Below are 17,185 nucleotides of genomic sequence, written 5' to 3'. Positions count from 1 at the left end.
ATCCAGCCGAGTTTGAGACCTCTGCTCTAGGACTTGCAAGTCGTCATGGCATTGTGTGAGGCCATGAAGTTGCTGGACCTAGTAAACCCCAAAGGCTTCCTGGATGCTGACTGGAGAAATTAAGGCTACTTTCACACATTAGGTTTTTTGTTTCAGGCTAAATCCGGCGAATGTTGGAAAAACTGGATCCGGCGCAGATTGTGAAAAACTGATGTGTCGGATCCGTTTTTTTGACAGATCCGGCTAGCCTATCTAGATTATTGGATAAAAAAAAAAAATTGGAGCATGCTCAGTTTAAAAAACTGGATCAGGCCACCGGATCCGCCATTTTCTGCATCCGGCACCTTCCGGCTCCAATAGGCTTCCATTCTAGCAAACAGCCGGAAGCGCCGGATCCGGTGCTTCAGGCTTTTTCGCCGGAGACAAAAAACGTTACAGTAGATGTTTTTTCCAGATGCCGGAATCAAGTGTACGCCGGATGCAGCATCAAACCGGAAGGAACGCTGGGCCATCCGGCGCTAATACAAGTCAATGGGGGAAAAACCGGATCCGGTTTTTATTTTTTCCGGTTTTTCTCCCGAGAGTCGGATTTAGCCTGAAACAAAAAACCTGATGTGTGAAAGCAGCCTAACACTGCCTTGGACCAGTTACAATGGAGGACTGTACATTAGGCCAGAGCAATGCATATCTACTAAGCCAGTTTAGTATAAAGCTAGTCTATTAGTTGGCTAGTGGCACTTTTATATTTTACCTGTTTAGGGTTATTGACTAATCTTGCTCAACCACCACCTATTTTTAAGCTTTAAAAGGCGTTTTCCTTACTACTACTTGATCCCCTTCCATGTGTCTTACGCTTCATAACAATCACGTTTATAATATACTTTCATTGCCTGCACTTCTATGAACGCATTTCGGTGTGGGTCACCTAATCATGGGTTGACTTGCAGGCACTATTTCTAATTTGTTATGTCCTGTTTACAAAGCTTTGGTTGCATCTGAGAAGACTGATCTGAGTTTGCTGTTCAGACACACTGTCAATCATTTAGAGGCAGTTTTGCCCCCATCAGGTCAGAGCGACGTACTCCTCCCATTCCATCCGAATCCTGTGCCCAGATGAGCGGTGCATAGGACATAACAGACAGGAAGTTGTGCCTGCAAGTCAATGTAAGAGTATGTGACCCACAACGCGATGCACTCAGACGTGCAGGAGTAAGGTGGACACGGGCGTCACCGAGCTGCTGTCTGGTTAGGCTTTGGTACTTTACAGGAAAACAGTATCCCAGTCCCAGTGTGCTGTCAGGTGTGGAGTGCATCACACTCACTTGTAGGCCGCAGAAGTAAAGCATAGAGATCCTTGCTCCCTCGGTGTTCTGGCTACCGGTACTGAACTTCAGAAGGAGGCAGCCTGCTTCTAGCTGGTCTCCCCCTGATGTTCCTCTGCTTTTGCTAGGACTTCGATCCTCACTCACTGCAACACAATTCCTTTCAATGTCTCTTTCTTTGGATGCTGCCGCACGTGGGGCAGGCGCAGCTCCGTGAACCCTCATTCTCCCACAGACCTTCCGTCTGCTCTCTTCTCCTCCTTATTCTCACTTTCTGCCCAGACTACCAGTTTTACCTAATTGTGAGGAGTGCCCTAATAGATAGAAGCATGGCTCCCCCTGGCGACCTGGAGTGTGAAGTGTGTTTTGTGGTTGTGATACCTGGACAGAAGATCTCCTTCATTGCCTTCAGATGTAACATCACTCCCCCTGGTGGAAGAATAACATTACTGCAACGACCAGGACTCTGGGACGCTGCACATCACTACTTTGAAAGGGATTTTGATAGAATTTGCACCAAGCTTGGCACTATACAATCAGAAGTCTGCAGGGAAAGAATAATAATAATAAAAAACCCTGGAAATGTTTCAAAACTGCTTCAGGAAATGAAAAACTCCTCCAAAATGTAAGAAAATAAGTTTTCTGGTTTTCTGAAACGGTTTCCATTAGAAAAACTCAGTTTTTACTGCCTCAGAATATATACTCAAAGTCTTTGCTCACAATAAGTATTTTTTCCAGGAGATTTCAGAAAATAAAATCCCCATCAAAACTCTTTATTTTCTAACTTTTTTTTGCAGAGTTTCTGGGCCAAAAACACAACAAAAATGCACACACACACACAAAAAAACAACTCAGTGTGAATATCCCCCAAGGGTTCTCCCTAAACTTTACTTATATCACCACTAGAAGGCACAAAAGAGCATAGTAAAAATCACAGTAATCCGCAAGAGCTAGTAAAAAGATGTAAAAAACAGGGTATTTGGTTGATACGTTTTTTGCAAAAAATGTATACTAAGCTGCTCCACCAAACGTCAAGGTATACCCATATCAGAGCAGTCCTAACTGATATATACAATCCCTATCTGATGTATTTAAAAACCTGATCATCTGTATATTACCTGTGTGAACAGGGTTGAGAGAGGAAATGTCCATGTGGACACACTAGGCCTGAAAGAAGACGTAGTATTAGGCTGGGGTCACACTTGTGAGTGCAATGCGAGAAACTCGCAAGAGTCTCTCACCTCAAGATCCGGCACTCGGGACCGGAGTGTGTGGCTGCATGTATTTCTATGAAGCTGAATGCTCCGGTCCTGAGTGTCGGTGGCAGTGCTAGGTATTGAGGCGAGTTTCTCGCATTGCACTCGCAAGTGTGACCCCAGTCTTAGGCTATGTTGCATTTTTGCAAGGGTTTTATTTATATATGTTTTTGCAATGCACACACCTTGTTTTTTGTTTCCTGACTTGTCAACGAGCTGCGGTTTTGCAAAATGCAGCATGTCACTTCTTTCAGCAGTTTTTACCCATTGAAAGCAATGAGTAGTACAAAAACCACTGCAAAAAGGCAGGTATCAGCTTTTATGGTGTTTTTGGTACAAATGGAACACCCCCAGGGGCTGTGAGGTACTCGGTACTGGGTCCTGCAGTTCACAGGTGGATGTCACGGTGGCTGACCCGGTCCATGGCCCTGGGACGTCCGTATAAGAGAGAAATGTCTTTAAAGGGATAAAGTTTATGTTCATGACACCACCTGTGGTATTCGGTCAGGGTGACCGACGCTGCTTTAAGGGGTCTGCTGGGGTGATGTTATGGCAGCTAGATGGCATACCTTCCCACAGGTGAAGTATGTCCCCAGGACTTCCCAGTACTCACTGTCTGGAGCTAACTTCTACAGAACTCCTGTCTGGAGCTCTGTCAGGAACTAACGCCTGTCTGGAACTGACTAACTTTCCCTACAGACTACCAGTATATATATATAGAAAAATCAGCCGCACTCTTATGGTATATCTTTGCAAAAATGTGATGTATTTATTCACATGTGTTGAGACAAAATTTTCATATATACACACACACAGCAGGGAGTATAAACGGAGTAGTAACGTTTCGACCCTGCCTCGGGTCTTTCTCAAACTGCGTTTTCTAGATAGTGTGAAAAATAAGAAGTGTGGTCCCTTTTAAGGGCTCCTATTGTTGTGTCAGGTCGTTGGGTTTTTCCCAAGTACAGCCAGCACCAACCTAAGATAGCGGTGTGCGCTCCTTTTTTCTTAATATACCAGTATATGTATATATATATGACCTAATAATTAGGAGCAGAAGCTCCCCCTGGTGGCTTGGAGTGTGAATGTGCTTGTGATACCTGGATGCAGTTATCCTTCCTTGCTTCCAAACGTAGCATCACTCTCTTCGAGAGGAAAGCAATACCACTGCGACGACCAGGATCCTGGGGCATGGCACAAACACCTGATGAAGTTGAATCAGGTTATGTTTTATGCACAAAACTTTATAAGTATGCACAAGAGACAAATGTACCCTGACAAAAATACAGCAAAAAAAAGCTTCAAAAATGCTGCAAAAAAGTGACATTCAGCACAACCTGCTTTTTTAGGTTGCTTCTAACTGCCAAGAGAGTAGGTTTTGACTGCAGAAATAAAAACACTGCAAAATGCATCGTGTGAACATAGCCAAACTATCAGAATGTCAAAAAATGTAATCTGTAGTTGTGTTCACACAAAGGGCCTCAGTTTTTAACTCTGGTTTTTAACTTTTTTCAAGAGTGACTGATATTTTTTTCTATTTATCACTCTGCTTGTAGATAATGGATTGTCTTCTATATATTTTTGGGCTTTTATATTTCTTTACATAATGGTTTTTCTTTTGGACAAAAAACCATTTTCTAAAATATAAGTTCAATGGTCAGTGAGGACTTCGTACACCTTTGTGAAAGTTTGCTTGCCTGATGCTGTAATAAAAAAGGTCTGAGATGAGTAGGAGAAAGCTTCATCTGCCTTTATGATCAAAATTAATCTTTTTCTTATTAAAGTTTGGTGGCCATTGTTAACATTCAGTATCAAGACCTTCAGCTAAGTGAATTGATGTTTGAAGCAAGGAACCTCACCCCAAGCTGCCACCAAGAAGACTAAATTACCATGACTGGTTTTTCCAGTTCAACTGAGTTCCTTATAACAACATTTATGATTGCATTGTGTGGCACTCGGTCTACAAGGTAAAGTTCTGCTCTTTATTTTCTGCTGATCACCTTTAGAAAAGAGGCGGGACAAGCATGAAACATTTTAGGCCGGCGTCACACTAGGCGTATGAAAATACGGTCCGGTTTTTACGGCCGTAATACGCAGAAATGTTCCCAAAACAGTGATCCGTATGTCATCCGTAGGCAGTGTGTGGCAGCTTATTTTGCGCATGTTATCCTCCATATGTAATCCGTATGGCATCTGTGCAGCGAGATTTTCTCGCCAGCTTGCAAAACGGACATACAATGGATCCATGGGCTCAAATATTCATTAAAAAAATCTTGCCTTGCGTAGGTGTGTACTACGGAGAACAGAGAATGAACTTCAATCCAATATTGCGGCCAGCATGCAGCCAGCGGGTAAGGAAAGGGTGAATCAAACAAACTCCGCCCATATGACCGAAAATCGGTCCCGCCAAATTCAGGTGACAGGTTCCCTTTAAATGAAGGAGCATGTCATTTATTTCTGCGGATCTGCAGCGTTTTTGTACCCATTCCATTATAGAAATCCACAGGGGTAAAAACGCATGAAATCCGCATCAAAAAAAGCATCAAATCCGAACCTGCGTTTTCTGCCAAGAGATGCAGAATCCCCACAAAAAATTCCAGAGGAAAATCTGCAACGTGTGCACGTAGCCTACGGTTATGTGCACAGGTTTCAGAAAGGTGTGTGGATTTTTCCGCACTGATTTTGGTAAATCGGCAGAAAATCCACACTGCAGATTTACTGCAGAATTACTGCGTTTTTTTCACGGTTTTTGTGCGGATTCCACCTATTTACACCTGCGGATTCCTATTGAGGAGCAGGTGTAAACCGCTGCCGAATCCGCACAAAGAACTGACATGCTGCGGAATAAACAACGCTACGTTTCCGCGCTGTGTTTTCCGCAGTGCACATTTTATTTTCCATAGGTTTACATGGTACTGTAAAGTCATGGAAAACTGCTGCCAATCCGCTGCGGATCCGCAGCGTGTGCACATACCCTTAGAGTCGGACCATCACTCCTTTGTCGTGTCTTATATTGTCTGTACACACCCCTTTATTTTGTAAAGTGCTGCGGAATATATAACCATTATATCCAGAGCTCGGCTGTCTTCATCTTCATTACACAATGAATGGAACTGCTATGCATTCGTTCAATTCAAACAAAGTACACTGGACCCTCATTCTCATGATCAGTGGGAACTGCAGCAGTCAGATTATTTTTACCTATTACCTTTTTTTGGTTAAATTTTCCCTTCAAAATAATGTGAGTCCAATATAGTATGTCTGTTGTTAATATGTTCTGCCACCAGATGGCATAAGCCATGAAGAGTACAGTGAGCCACACAAGGTGCTGCTGGTAAAACCTGAAAGGTTTCAAATGTTAATTGTGTATTTGGAAGTTGATATTTTAAGGGTTCGCTCACACTGGTGTACATTCTCTCATGCTAATTTCACTCATCTAAAACTCTGTCAGAGTTTAATGCCATCAGGGCATTACTGCCATTATTGGCGTATGGGGCCCGGTGAGCAGAGGGGACCAGGACCGAGCACGCCTCTGCTCACCGGGACCCAGAGGCAGGATCCCGCCGACTCAGTAACTGACTTCACTGTTATGCACCAGCGAGTCTGCGCTTCACATGCATGATGGAGACTACGCCACTGGACAGTGGTCAGGTAAGGAAAAAGTGTTTTTTTTTTTTAGGAAGGATCAAGGGGCAAATGGGGGCCAGGATGAGGAATATTATTACTGCAGTGATGTATTTTATTTTTGAGGATACTGTCTTCAGTGGAGGAGGGGGCTCCTGTTACTGTGCAGGGCAGCACTAGGTTGCCTTTTATTCTTCATCTGGTTAGTGTAGTACTTGGGAAAAAATGTGCTCTGCAAGTGGTGCTCTAGATAAGTTATTTTCTGCAGAGACGAGTGATGGTGGTCTGAGATGGATGAAGAAAAGTGAAGATGAAGGACAGCTAGAGACGCCACAGGTGAGTCAATGTGTTACCTATACACTATATAGTATATACAGAGCTCCTTTATGTAATGTCACTGGTGATCCCTGTACTACTTGTACAATATCTACAGAGCTCCTGTGTATAATGTCACTGGTGATCCCTGTATTACCTGTACACTATACACAGAGCTCCTGTGTATAATGTTACTGGTGATTACTATTACTTGCACACTGGTACCGTATACTACGTACAGAGCTCTGGTGTATAATGGCACCTACGGTAATATTAGTATCAGTGTTGTAGTATTCGGTCACCATGTGGTGGTACTATGTGGTCTCGTCATGGTGCGGTGGTATTAGTCCCTTATATGTGATATTGACAATTTTAAAAATTAAATAAAATATATATATATATATATATATCAAAAAAATAAAAAAAATTGGAATGCACTCACCAATCTTCTGTGAATAGCAGCTTTATTTAGTCCTTCATGAATAAAAATTCATTAACGGGGGAAGAGGAGTGGGGCTCGAACGAGCAGGAGGAGACGACGGCCGTTTCACGCAGTGCTGGCGCTTCAACGGGAGACCCGTAGCTTCCCCACACAGTAGCTGTCACTGGCTCTGTAGATCCCGGTCCTCACCTCGTGCTATTCAGGGATCCGGTCCTACTCCCAGGACCTCCCAACACCCAGGTTACACAGGATCACACAGGCGGCCAGTCCGGGTACTATTCAGGACGTCCATCCCCAGCTGTGACCGTCCAATACCCAGGCCACCAGTAGCAAAGTCCCACCTTGTGCTATTCAGGATTCCTACTCCTAGGAAATCCGACACATACTTCAGGACCTTCAGACCAACCTTGTGACCCACACCCTGGTCACATTATATACCCTAAAACCACACCCCTGAGTGGGAGTGTGGATGTGTGGCTAGTTTGTCCCGCCCATCTCACACAACTAGCCTAGTAAGTCTCCCTTGCCTTTTATACAACACTATACCAACTGTTGAGGGACTACAGGTCCCAGAATAACCATATTACATCAGACTTACCACGCAGACTCCCTCTGCGACACATATCGGCTATCAATCACATGACCAGTCACTGTTTCATCACAATTATGTCTCCAAGTGTACCTTGAAGTGCACATGCAGCGCCCCCTGGCTGTAACATTGGTCACTGCACCACTAATAAATATATAATATATATATAATTATTTTTTTTTTTTTTCCTCTAAAAAAAGTATTGGATATTTTTTTTTGTCATGGTGGTGGCTTAAAAAATAAATCTTTTGACCAAAACAAAAGCTGCTGGCTATGTATGTGATGTGGTGTTAGATGGGAACTGTTACTGTGTAATTGGCAAGGACGTGGTGCAGAAGTGGAGTTTTTCCAAGAGTGGGCAATATGACTGTGGAAGGTTTGAGGGGTGGAGGTGCAGCACCCCAGGTGACTGGTTGCTGCAGTGATGTTGCTTTCCTTTCGGGGAGGGTAATGTCATGCTTAGAGGCAATGGAGTTCTCTTCACCAGGTAAGGCACCCACATGCAACACATTCTGAATCCAGGCCAGGAGGGAGAGCTCAGGACCCAGAATCAGGGGGAGCTTTCCTAAGCTATATGTATCCTGACCTGGAGGAGGAGCTAGGGAGTTGGTCCAGGGAGACCAAAGACAGATGGTCCAGGGAGACCAAGCAGAGCAGACGTCTAGGAGAGACGCAGAGCAGACAGAGGCCTGGCAGCCACGAGGGAGCTGCAGCCTCTGGAAAGGAGAAAGACCTGAGGGGTTGAATGTGGAGGAGCCGTAAGGGAAGGAGCAAAGGAGAGGAACAGGGCTCAGAGGGGAATAGCGATAGGACACCCTCATAGCCATAGCACAGAAGCCGGGTACCGGGAGCCCGAGGCCTTAATGGAACTGTATGACACTTGACAGAACTGGAGTAATAGGAACTTTATGTGATTGGCGCACACCACACCTGACGCAGCAGCACCTGAGGAGCCCGGGACATGATAGAGTCCCTGTAAAACGGCTCAAGCTGCCCATCATACAGGTACCTGTCTCAGGACAGGGGGAATAGAGGACTCTGCAGAAGGCTTCAGGCAGCAGGGACTTCATATACAGCAAGCGCTAGTTGGAAAGGCTCTCAGACCTCTACTGGAAAAGGGATTCTCCCGTTGTCTCTGAATCGGCCGAACCATAGGACACCTGTGCCTGGTACCCTGGACTGTGGACTACTACATCTTCAGTAAACCAGGTAAAGACTTTACAACTTGTGTCCTCCACTTATTCGTCGGCATTCACCACCTTACCACACACCTTAGGACCCCTGGGGACCCCGCTTCACCTGTGGGAAGTGTACTATCACTGCTGCAGTAACATCCCCCATAGGACCCCTTTAACGCAGTGTCGGTCTCACTATTGACCGAACACCACCGGTGGTGTCTTGACAGACTCAAACACTTTTCCCTTAAAAGACCTTTCCCCTTTAATTGGACGCCCAGGGCCACGGACCAGGTCACAGCCACCGTTACATCCCCTTTAAGAGCGACCGGATCCGGTACCGAGTACCCCAAGGCCCAGGCTGGGCGCTCCAGAGGCAGAGCTGGGGGGGGGGGGGGTGGAGCCTGGATGGAGTCTCAAGGGGGCCCCAACATTTTGCCAGTATGGGGAAATAAAATTCCTGGTGGCATCCCTGTGAGTGTCATCTGAGAGTGATTCGATTCTCTAGCATGTGAGAATCGCAGAACAGGTGTGGAGGAGACAGAACTTAATTTCTCCATTGTTTATGTGAGTGTAAATTGAACTGCACTTGGATGACATCAGAGTGCAGTCTGTTGTTTCATACACACTCAGACTTGTATGGATGTGCATGATCTGCACTGACCCATAGTATAGCATTGGGCTGAGTGCCATCTGATAAAACATCATATAGCACTCAGCCATGTCATAGGGTAGTGTGGGCGCGTCCTACAAATATTGCAAGTTCTATGTAACATTCATATATAATCTATTACATCTATAAAATATTTCAGCTGTCTGCTACATTAATTAAACCAATTTTATGGCATAGTTGTTTGTGCTATAAGTGTAAAACTTGCATAAAGCCCCATGCACATTGGCATATTATGGGTATGAATTAAACCCATACCTATAGTCTTCTTTGGAGACCTACTTTACCTTTATGTGTTTATGGTTTAATGCAACATAGATATGCGATCTGTTCATGAGCTTCAGAAGAACCATGAAATATTGACATTTTCTATCACATATTGAGAGTAGCCTAAAACGTACAGTGAAGGTTGAAGCTTCTTTTAATGGAATCTTTTACAAACCTTTTAGGGGCATGTCACCTCTAAAAAAAAAAGCACTATTATAGTGCTAATCTGCAGGTTAATAGAACGCATTTACATAGTGTCCTTTCACTTCCAGCCATTGGTGTGGGGCAGGGAGCTGTTCGTGTCACGCTTATCACACAGTGAGCATGGCTATACTCACTCCCTGGCACATTGACTGACAATCTGTTCTATCCACTCCATCTGGCTGTCAATCATTGTGCGCGGAGTGATTACAGTGCGCTCACCTTGTGATTACAGTGCACTCAATGACTGGAGCGAATGGCTGCGGACAAAAATACAACTTCATACTCTTCCTTTATCTGTTGCTCAGGTACTCCTGCCAGAACAGATTGCAAATGTGTATTTTGCCTCTAATCACTGTATGGTCTGCAGAGTCATGATGGTTGATAACATTCTTGCTTGTGAGGCAAGGACAACTCAACTATTGTGAGCATTAGGGCTTGTTTTCACTTGCGAGGAACACGTCCGTGTCTCGCATGTGGAAACGAAGCTCTGGTGCCGGCACTCCGGAGCGGAGCGTGCAGCTGCATGTGTTGCTATGCGGCCGCACGCTCCGCTCCACAGTGCCGACACCAGAGCTTCGTTTCCACATGCGAGACACGGACGTGTTCCTCGCAAGTGAAAACAAGCCCTTATACTGAGAGGTATAGTTTCACATGTGAAAATCTTACAAGGCAGGTCTGTTCAAAATCTGGGCTGGCTACGCAGACATGCTTCTTCTTTACCCCTTTCCTCTGTCATCCCTTATTATATACAGTACAGACCAAAAGTTTGGACACACCTGCTCATTTAAAGATTTTTCTGTATTTTCATGACTATGAAAATTGTACATTCACACTGAAGGCATCAAAACTATGAATTAACACATGTGGAATTATATAATTAACAAAAAACTGTGAAACAACTGAAATTGTGAAATTGAAGATGTGTCCAAACTTTTGGTCTGTACTGTACATAGGCCTCCAATTATATTATAAACACTGTAGTTCTTAATTATACACAAAATCCTCCCTTATTAGATATGTAGTAATCTTAGAGTGTCAAACACTTAAAAAAGGAACCTGTCAGTAGGATCAGCCCTCCTAAGTCATCAATATGGGCATGTCCAACACCTCAGGCAACAGGTTGTTACAGTGGCATTGCTTTCTTCACAGGGAGAGTTATGTCATGCTTGGAAGCAGGGAAGGATCCCCTTTATCAGGTATTCAGCACATACAACACTGTTCTGACTCCAGGCCAGAAGGGGGAGCTCTGAACCCGGTTTCAGGGGAGCTTCCCTAGAAAATATATATTCTGGTCTGGAGGAAGAGTTAGTTAGTCTGTTGGAGAGATAGCCAGAGAGGAGTCTGACAGAGAAAGTGGAAGCAGACGGAGAGAGCCTGAGAGGAAAGCAGGGGCTGTGCAGCCACAAGCGGTGCTGCAGCTCCTAGAAGGAACGAGAATAGAGCAGTCTGTAGGAGACAGAGGGGAAGTGGAGCGCAGGAGAGTAAAGAGCTGGAAGGGAGCTGTGATTTGGCTCTTTCTAAGCTGAAGCGCAGAATTCCGGTAGCCGGAAGACCGAGGTTGTGGGGGCAACTTCATGCCCCATGGTAGAAACCGGCGGACAGCTGGACTGCAAGTCACCTGTCCACCATCAACACCCAAAGACACAGTAGCAGATACAGCCCGACGCCATCTGAGAGACCCTGTAAAAAGGCTCGAGTTACCTGTCATGCGGGTTAGTGTCCTACCTAAAGGGAGCAGAGAGAAAACGTGAGGACCTTGTGTGAGGCCTAAGGCAGCAAGGGACTACAACACAGCGCTAGAAGGAAGGGTTACAATCCCACCTGGTTAGGGGGATTCCAGACTCACTTCCAAGCCAGCCGGACCACAGCAGCTCCTGCGATCCGGTACCCTGGACTGTGGCTGCTTGAGTTCTACAGTAAAGAGGTAAAGAGACTGCAACTTATGTCCTCTTTCTTTCTACACCATCTACCATCTGTCCCTACTACACCGGGAGCCCTGGAGACCCAGCTTCACCTGTGGGAAGCCATACCATCCCAGCTGCCATAACATCACCCCAGTGGCCCCTTTTAAGCAGCGTAGGTCATCCCTGACCGAATACCACAGGTGGAGTCACGAACATTTATTATTTTACAAACCCTTTTAAAGACCGTCCCTTTTACTTGGGCGCCCAGGGCCACGGACTGGGTCACCGCCATGACACATCCCCTTAAGTACCGGACCCGGTACTGAGTACCCCTAGGCCCTGGCGGGCGCTCCACATGTAGGTCATAGAAAGTTGAATAAAATGATACCTTGATATCTGAAATCCGATGTCTTATTCCAGAGATATCTACATTTTCTTAATATGTAAATGAGCTTCTCAAGACTATGTGCCGGACACTGATCTGCATGAGAATCTGCTCCAGAGATTATTTTACATGAAGGTAGAGTTACCAGTGTGAGACATGTAACTAACACAGAACAGGAGAACTGAACTTTGTCTCTTTACAAACACATTTGCTGCAGCTCTCACAGCTCTGCTGTATTGTAACACTGCCTGTCTGTGAGATAGAAGCTGAGAGGAACCTGCAGATGTGTCAGGTATAATCACACACAGCTCTGCAGCAGTGAGATCAGAGAGCGGCCATTACACATCACACTGGTAATACTCCTTTTCATTTACAGTAAGTCCTGGAGGCAGATTCTCATGCAGATCACTGTCCGGCCCGTAGATCTTAACAGCTCATTTATATACAAGAAACATTTCTCTGGTATAAGACATCAGATCGTGGATATCAATGCCTCATTTTATTCAGCTTATTGTGACATGTATGTCCATATAGGCGTCTTAGGAGGGTTGATCCTACTGACAGATTCCCTGTAAGTGCGCATTTAGATGGCCAATCGCATTGCAATGTTTGGACTGGCTGGTGGCTCTCCTGACCCGAGCGTGGCTTTGTACCATCAGAGTTCCATTGCTAAGAGTCAATTGGAAGAAGAACAAAGTCCACAGTCCGCAGAGAGAAGAAATAAAATGCAATATGAAGGCAAAATGGTCTGTTTCTCGTCTCACATGGATGTGTAACGACTGACGAGAACTAAAGTTCACATTCCTATTTGCTCATTTAAATTTAGAGGAATTCATGTGCCATGTTGTAGAATGGGAGAAGGTGGTGCGTCCTGCCGACTTATTCTTCCATTCTAAAAACCTAAAGGGACCCCATGAAGGTCAGTGTTGGGGGCTCTGTGCTCATCTGCATCAGGTATACAGCAGATCTGTTTTGTGCACAAGTTCTATTTCTTTTTCTAAATGGGATGTGCGAGAGGAAAGGTGAGTTTCCTGCAAATTACAACTTTCATAGTTGCGATCCGGCGGTGCGGCTTGCAGGTCACAGCTGTCGGACCTTTATCAATGTTGTAGTCAGAATTTCGCGGTACATTTTACAGCAATAGACGTTCACCAAGGGATGTGCGACATTTTTTAGTCATGTTGTAGACGTCACTCCTGTTTAGCTCATCGATCCCTGGCGTCGTATTGATAAATCTGTTCTTCTCAGCCGGGCCACAATCCTAGGAATATTAGATTGCAAGAAATGACGGTGAAGCTCTGTCAGTGGTGTGAATCTGGAGGAAGCGTGAATGATGCGCTCCTCATGGCCCTTATTAATACTGTCAGAGGAGGCCAGAAATAAGCAGCTGCAGACATTGTGCTTCCTGGAGAGGCGGGGAGGGAGAGGCTTTCCTTCTCAGCAACCTCAGGTTGTATGATCCTGAAGACTATGCGCTCAGCCCTGCTCTCCGATTTACCGCCAGTGTCTCGTATTCCCATTGTGGAGACCCCTTTCCGAGTCGGGGGGTGTATTGGGATTACAGAATTGATACAACGTGCACATAACAGCAACATCTGGTAAACAAGCCATTAAATAGAGGGCTGGAGAGAGGTGGGGACACAACCAGGCTGCTGTCATTTCATTTTGTTCTGTTACAAAAAGCCAAGAGCTGCAGTTCTTTCCAGCAAAAGCCGGGAAAGCAAAGAGGCTGATGACAAGCAAAGGCTGCGCCAGGGGCTGCGGTGTGGGTAAGTCACTAGCTCATCATCATTAATTGCAGACAGATCGTGTGCAAGGTATGAAGAATTACAACATCTGTCTATACAGAAAAGAGTGAAAATGGAGAAATATTGTTCTAAAACAGCAGAAGGGAGGACGCTGCTCCTGAGAGCTTACAATCTAATCTGCGTGTTTAAAGGCTCCATCTGTGTAACTCTTTAGTTGGTAGAAAATAGGTGGTGGGGGTATGTATTATATCCGGAGCTGGACCTGAGAAAGTTCACTATGTCCTATGCCGAAAGCTTTCATATTAAGATGGTTGTCAGGTTGATTTACTGTGACTTCTGTATGAAGCTGATGTGGTGCCGCATGGTCCGCTTTCTGTTCTCTGTCAGTGGTGACATTGGTAAGGACGTAAGTAATTAAAGGGGAATTTCATGTGTACTAATAAGGCGCGCGTAGCACTTTTATAAACTAACCCTCTTCCTAATTCTCGCATCTATCTCACACACAAGTATATGCCGATACCAACAAGTGATCTATGTAGTTAGGCTAGGTTCACGTCGCGTTAGTGCCATCCGTTTAACGGATGCGCTTACACTGATGCGCAGATTCACTTTTTTCTACGATTGCGCCAACGCATGGTAGCATTGTGTTGGCATGCGTTAGTAATAGAGGTCTATGCACAGTGAACGCATCTGTTCGCTGTGCGTTAGACCTAACGTACCCGCGTTCAACGGTGCGTCACAAAGTTATGCATTAGGATGTGTTACGATAATAAATGGCAGTAGGTACGTTAACGGATCCGTTACATTGCGTTAGTACTACATAGTAACGGATCCCTTTCCCAAGATCAGTTCTCATGGGGTAGGTTTGTGGTCCATCTTGCATGACATGATTCTGGTGTCACCTTTTAGGTCTCCTTCACACGTCTCTGAAAAAAGTTGTACCAGTGTAATCAGCGTTTTGGATCAGTGGTACATCCATGTGTCCGTTTTTCCACCATCGGGGTACAGTCCGGGTGTCCGATTTTCCACCATCAGGGTACCGTCCGGGTGTCCGATTTTTCCACCATCGGGGTAAAGTCCGGGTGTCCGATTTTTCCACCATCGGGGTAAAGTCCGGGTGTCCGATTTTTCCACCATCGGGGTACCGTCCGGGTGTCCGATTTTTCCATCATTGGGGTACCGTCCGGGTGTCCGATTTTTCCACCATCGGGGTACCGTCCGGGTGTCCGATTTTTCCACCATCAGTGTGTCAGTGTTTTTCATGGATGGATTAATACATTGTAAGATTTCTACTCTTGCAAGGTTAAATGTGGACAGGACACGGACTGTACATGATGCCATCCCTGTGCTGTACGTGTTTTTTCACAGACCCATAGACTTGTATTGGCCCTTTTCATGAGCGATACTGGAGAAAAACAGATGTGAAGATCACCATAGATAATAATGTGTATGTTTTCGATCAATGAAAGGTTAAAAAAAAAAAAAATTGGATCGAACTGGTTTGTGTAACACAGATGTGCGAATCGAATGAGGCCTTTTAGGAAGAATGGACAATAATTTCTGCTCCAAGGCAATTGCAAAGGCTGCACACAAAGTAGGCATTATCGTTCTGAGATATTAAGGAATGCTGAAAGAATGTTATAAATGGCTAGTACTTCTTCCAGGACCATCACTTAATGGTCGTACGGGGGGCCATCATCTCCCCTATTCCTAGGCTGTAAATGAAACAGTAAACTACACTGCGCTGCCACTTCTGCACCTCATCTACCACTAAGTACCATATGGAGGCCAACAGTCGTTAAAATCCATCCATCTCTGCACCACACCTCTTCACATAGAAAATACATATATTCAGCCATTAGACACGGTCGAGCAAGTCTGTCACCGGATGGTTGGCTGCACAGAAAGGCAACCTGTTCCACAGGTTGAGCACCCCTGTCCTAAAGCGAAGTTTATATTGTGATGTCCTTTTTATGTTTATGGCTGGATGACTGTTTATATAATTCTACCTATTTCCCAATAATTTTTTGGTTATAAATTGTCAAACCAAACGCTGCACTTAGCCTAGCTATAATATATTGTATGGTAAAACTAAAGTCCAATTCAACATTTTTGGTCGTTTTTGTTCTTCTTTTTCTATTTTTTTTGTCTTGTAGTATTTCTTGGTTTTTTTTTTTTCTGGCACCAAATTCTTTAAAATGTCAAACTTAGTTCATGAATTTTGCGAACATTTAAAAAAAAGAAAAAAAACATTCTCCAATTTTGTCTTTAACCTGTTATCCTGTGGCAAGAAATGGCATGTTTGGCTGAGATGTCACATAATTTGGGACAAAATATCTGGCGGTTGCAATTGATGAATCAAAAGCAGGGGAACAAATAAAGTAGAGTTAAAATATGAATGAGAATAAGGCACAAAATGAAAAAAAAAAACTAGAAAGAAAAGGAGCAGATTCAATAATGGAGTCCCAATTGTAAAAAAAAACAAACAAAAAACATTGAGGTGCAGCCATGTTGAAACTGGCCCAATTTATTTAATATAGCACCATTAATTCCAGACATCATCATTACTGTCCCCATTGGGGCTCACAATCTAAATTCCCCTATCAGTATGTCCTCAGGTTGTCAGAGGAAACCAGAGATCATGTTGTCTTTGGTGGGATTTGAACCTAGAACCCCAGTGCTGCAGGGCAGCAGTACTAAACACTGAGCCACCTTGCTGATGTACAGACTAGTAACATGCAGTATATATTGCCATCGTGCATTTTGTAAAGATGATTCATAATTTAATGAACATAATAATTTTAATGCAATAGCTGGTGATCATTACCATCCCTGTGTCAGATACAATTGTGTCTACTTGTAATAGTCATTAATAGCTTACAATGTCTGAGCCGACGTCCACAAATGTTGGCAGACTTCCCTGTATTGGCTTTACCCTGAGAGGTGGCACCGTGCGGCCATTGTGACTTATATGACCTCAACTGTTAATGGAAACTGCAGAGCTCCACCACCCTATTTACTCATCAGCCGGCATGTGATGAAGCCATGTCCCATTATATTAAATTCCAGATGCTTGTTCTTTATGGCTGTGCGGCCAGTGTTTAGTGCATAATTGCGGATTTAGCGATGCGATTCCCGTGCAGCATGGTACTGATGAGCCGGGGTCACTGGCAATTTACTCTAGTGATAGTGTGCTGTATATAAAGCCTGGCCGCGTGTGACTAATGGTAATGCCAACCTGTCACTGACAACATAACTTGTCCATGCATAATAGCAAATATTATTTA

At 44.6% G+C, this 17,185-nt stretch overlaps 1 protein-coding gene across 2 annotated transcripts in view; it reads left to right on the top strand.

The window, feature by feature from the left end:
• Positions 1 to 13,367: 13,367 nt before the first annotated feature.
• The window catches only part of STAMBPL1 (STAM binding protein like 1), a 91,933-nt gene continuing 88,115 nt past the window's right edge, over positions 13,368 to 17,185 (top strand). Inside the window, exon 1 of one of the 2 annotated variants that reach the window (XM_069753506.1) lies at positions 13,368 to 13,919. The gene's annotated coding sequence lies outside the window, so the exon portion shown is untranslated. The remainder of the gene's footprint in view (positions 13,920 to 17,185) is intronic. The other variant, XM_069753503.1, reaches the window with a different exon arrangement.

This window comes from Ranitomeya imitator, chromosome 2 (assembly GCF_032444005.1).
Source record: "Ranitomeya imitator isolate aRanImi1 chromosome 2, aRanImi1.pri, whole genome shotgun sequence".
Lineage (NCBI taxonomy): Eukaryota > Metazoa > Chordata > Amphibia > Anura > Dendrobatidae > Ranitomeya > Ranitomeya imitator.
The sequence above is the reverse complement of the archived record's forward strand: the minus strand, read 5'-3'. Positions and strand labels throughout refer to the sequence as shown.